Here is a 5,000-nt window from a genome sequence, read left to right on the forward strand (position 1 = left end):
AGAGTGCTCGGCCAAAAGAAGTTTGAACTCACAATGAGCAACATAACGGGTAAGAAAAAACTGATGGAGGGTTTTAAGATTGGGGAAACGAGGGTTCATGCTAGAGAGATCACTAACGACGAGCTCATCGTCTCTTTTCTCAATCTGCCCTATTATATCAGAGACAATGATATCTTTTTGAGACTGGATAGCTGGGGGGTAACGCCTATGTCACCTATTAGACGCAGAATGTGGCCAGGCTCTAAGGTGACGGACGGCACTCGATTTCTACGAGTTAAATTTAACGAAAGAGTTCGTTCGCTACCATATTCTACAAAATTTAACACGGTGCTGGGCTCGGAGTATTTCCGGGTAATTCATGACAGGCAGACCAAAATATGTAGGCTCTGCATGCAGCCTGGGCATGTTCAAAGAGAATGCCCTGAGTTCACATGCTACACCTGCGGAGAGCAAGGGCATTTTTCTAGGGAGTGTTCCACACGAAAGACTAACAAATGCAAGGGATGTAAGCGGGCACCGGACAGCTGTGTGTGCCATGTGGAGGTGACAGAAGAGGAGATGGTGGGGACTGTGGAGGAGGAGGAGGAGGAGGAGGAGGAGGTGCAGAGCGACGACGGTATGTCGAGCACTGGCACCGTGGAGGAGGACGTGGACGAGGAGGAGGAGGAGGAGGAGGAGGAGATGGAGGAGGAAGAGGATGATGAGGCTGCTGCGGGGACCTGTGTGAGCGAGCTGAACAAAGAGGGAACGGCGATGACTACGGCTGTAATGAGGCCGAAGCCTGCAGCCTGTATGGCAGAGACTACAGCGGTGAAAGCAGGTGCAACTGTGGAGCCAGTGACAACGGCAGGTGCAGCTATGGCGCCAGCGAAAGAGGCAGGTGCAGTTGTGGAGCCAGTGACAAGGGCAGGTGCAGCTGTGGAGCCAGTGACAAGGGCAGGTGCAGCTGTGGAGCCAGTGACAAGGGCAGGTGCAGCGGTGGAGCCAGTGACAGCAGCAGGCGTGGTGATGAAGCCACGGAGTATGACCGATGCAGGGAGGAGAACTGAAATAGTGGAGGTGCCGGAGACGGCGTCCAGCCAGATTGATCTGAGTGGGCCAAGGCCGGTGCCCAGCCAGCCGGAGCTAAAGGTGGGAGAGGCACGAGCCAGTGCCAGGCTGAAGGAGCAAGTCCAGACCAAGCCGGGCAAGGCCCGAGTGGGGAGACTGGCTGCGAGGAAAACGAAGGCAGTGCTATTGGAAGGCGCAGAGGTCGAGCTGCGAAAGAGGGCTGAGGAAAAGGCGGCGATGGGGTCTTCCCTGGACAGCTTTGTTCCTCAAGACATCGGGAACTGCGGCTCCCCGCTGCTATTAAGTGAACCCTCGGACTCAGACATGGACATCGAGAAGGGCCAAAGGGTGAGGAAAAGGGATGGAGAGCTTATAAAAGGGTCTGATAATCGGAAGAAAGCACTGAAAAAATAACAACATGTTTTGGTTATTAATGGTGGCTGTTGCTTCTTTTAATGCAAATAGTCTTAGGACTAGTTATAGGCGAAACCAAGCCTTGATGTTGTGTGAGGCTGACATTATATGTTTGCAGGAGACACACTGGGATGAAAAATGTGTGAAGGAGTTAGAGAGAGAGTGGATGGGAGATGTGTATGTAAACAATGGGGACATTTATTCTAGGGGAGTGGCTATTTTGGTTAAAAGGGGAGAGGTTGAGAATGTGAGGAAATGTGAGGATGATGGTGATGGGAGAGTGATAGGGATTACTTTTGAACACCTGGGTAAGAAATTGAAAATGTTGAATGTGTATGCACCAAATGAGGAAAAGGAGAGAAGGGAGTTTTTTGAGAGGATGGCGGGAATGTGCGGGAAAGAATGTGTAATTGTGGGTGACTTTAATGTGTGGTGTGGAAGGCTGGATGCATCTGCAAGTGTGTGTTTCAAAAGCGACTCCTCAAGAAGAGTATTGAAGGAGGTAATGAGAGCGAATGGACTGGTAGATGTGTGGAGGGAAAAGAACCCAAGAGGGCGCGTATTTACAAGGAGACAGATGGTGAAAGGGGAATTAAAACAGAGTAGGATTGATTTAGTTTTGAGTACGGAGAGTCTAGCAAGTAAAATGGGGGGAATTGATTACAAGGTAACTACTCTTAGTGACCACGTGGTGCTAAAATTTAGATTAGGGCATGGGTGTGAGAGGAGGGGGGGAGGTGTGTGGTGCCTGAATGGGATGTTGCTCAAAGAAGAAAGGTACAAGGAAAAGGTGAGAGAATGTATAATGGTGAGAAAGAATGAGAGTATGTATGAGGAGGATATGGGGAGATGGTGGGAGGAGATGAAGGAGGAGCTAAAGAATTTGAGCAAGGGAAAGAGGGAGGGAAAGGAGACTAAAGGAAGAGTTAGTTAGAGAAGCAGAGAGGGTGGACCAGGGGGTAGGGCACGCATTAGAACGGTATAATAAAATTAAAAATGAGCTGGAGGAGGTAGAACAGAAGAGATGCATGGGGGCAATAGTTAGAAGTAGGGCTAGATATGTGGTTGAGGGAGAGAAATGTACAGCATTCTTTTTAGGTTTAGAGAGGGCGAAACAGAAAAATAATTATTTGGAGCAGGTGGAAGGGAAAAATGGAGAAAAGATAACGGATTTTGTAGGGATAGTTGGAAGAGTAGAAGAATTTTATAGTGAACTATTTAGGAAAGAAGAGGTTGATGAAGAGTGCATGAAACATGTGCTGGAGAAAATGGAGACTAAGATGAGCGAAGATGCGAAGGAGATGTGCGAAGGAGAGATAAGGATAGGTGAAATAGAGGCAGCCATATTAGGGTTAGGCAGGAATAAGAGTCCAGGGCTAGATGGGTTAGTGGGAGAGTTTTACATAGAGTTTAAAGAGGAACTAGCGCCACTGTTGGACAGATTGTTTAAATGGATAGAAGAGAAGGACGAGATGCCGGTTAGTATGGCGACAGGGTTAGTTAGTATTATATATAAGAAAGGGAGTAGGGATAGACTTGAAAACTATAGGCCGCTTAGCTGTTTAAACAGTGACTATAAAATACTAGCAAGAGTGCTAGCAAATAGGATTAAGAGGGTGATAGGGACAATAGTGGGAAGCACGCAGGCTTACAGTATACCAGGGAGGGATATAGCAGACACAATCAGCAGCATTAGGGACACAATAGAACACATGAAGGGAGGGGAGGGGGGGATAGTGATGAGTTTAGATTTGAACAAAGCATTTGATAGGGTAGATCATGGATACCTGTATGGAGTATTAGGAAAAGTAGGGTTTGGGCAGCAGTTAGTAGGATGGATCAAAAGATTGTATGATAAAGCTGTTAGTTGCGTCAAAATTAATGGGATAGTCACAGGTAATTTCAGATTAGAGAGGTCGGTTAGACAAGGGTGTCCACTGTCGGCCCTGCTGTACTCACTGTCGGCAGAGCCACTAGCTGCACTGCTGAAGCAAAATAAAAAGGTCAGAGGCATAGACTTACCAGGAGGGCAAGTGAGTCTATTATACCAGTATGCGGACGACACAACAGTAACAGTACAAGACAGTGAAAGTGTCCTTGAGGTTTTACAAAGTGTAGGAGTTTATGGTAGAGCATCAGGAGCAAAGCTAAACATAGAAAAGTCAGAAATTATGTATGTTGGAGTCAATGGAGAAAGGAGGAAGGATATAGGATTGAAAGAGAGGAAGGACTATTTTAGGGTGTTAGGGGTGAATTTAGGGGTTGAAGGCAGAGAAGGGAGAGACATGCAGTATGAAGGGATAATGAATAGCATAAAGAAGACATTAAGGTTTTGGAGACTTAGGAAGTTGAAGTTGAAGGGGAAAGTGGTGGTAGTGAATGGCCTGATAATGAGCAAACTTGTGTATGCAATGACTGTGTTGGATGTGCCTGAGCGAGTGCTAAAGGAGACAGAGAAAATGGTGAGTGAGTTTCTCTGGGGTGGGAGAGGTGTCAGAATAGCCAGGGAAGTGATGGAAAACGAATACAAGGATGGTGGGTTGAAGCTGATTAATTTAGAAAAGAAAAAGAATGCACTTCGGTTGAAAATGATGACAAGATATGATCGTGTATGGAAGCTGTTTCTGAAAGAAGCAATTAATAAATGTGGGGGTTGTGGAGAAAGTGGAATATTTATGGAACTGAAGAAAGGTATGTTGAGTGAGGTGTCTGAGTTCTATAAAGAGATGCTGGGAGCATGGGGAGAGTTTGTAAAACATGTGCAGTTTCAATGCAAAAATGTAAAACAGGTGTGGGAGCAACCATTGTTTCTAAATCCCAAAATCACATTTGAGGGGAGCACAATTTATAACTTGGAGATGTGGAGAGCAGGTTTTAGGAAGGTGAGGGATTTAGTGTACGAGTATGTACCAGGGTTCATGAGGGCTCAGGTAGTGGTAGATGAGGTGAGAGAAAGGGGTGATGAAATGTGGTTAGGCACAGCGGTGGATGTGGTGGAGAAGATAAAGAAGGGGATGCCGAGAGAATGGGTGAGAATGATTGAGAGTGAGGCGGTGGGGAGTGGAGGAGAAGGGGTGGAAATGTATGTGGGGGAAGGAGAAAGGATAGTAAGCCTGGCGAATGTGAAAACGAGAGTAATGTACAGATGTTTAAGAATGAAAGAGGTAAGAAGACCGGCTGCAGAGAAGGTATGGGAAAAAGTAATGACCGATATGGATGTAAAAAGGATGTGGCTGAACCTGAGAGTGAAATGGAATAGTGTTGAATGTGAGCATTTTGATTTCCTACTGCGTCACAATAGGGTGTTTAACAATCTAATAATAAGTCAATTTAATCTGGATGTGAGGAAGCAGTGTGATGTCTGTCAGGTGGAAGTGGAGACATGTCTGCATGAGTTTGTGGAATGTGGGGAGTTGGCTGTGTACTTTGGGAAAGTGAAAGAGTTGATAAGCAGATGTTGGAAAGGGGAATTTGTGGAGAAAATAGGGTGGAAGGAGCTGTGGTTGTTTGGTGCGGTTGCTAAAAGGAAAGGAAGT

Source organism: Anarhichas minor, unplaced genomic scaffold (genome assembly GCF_050575085.1).
Source record: "Anarhichas minor isolate MPS153535 unplaced genomic scaffold, ASM5057508v1 ptg000136l, whole genome shotgun sequence".
Lineage (NCBI taxonomy): Eukaryota > Metazoa > Chordata > Actinopteri > Perciformes > Anarhichadidae > Anarhichas > Anarhichas minor.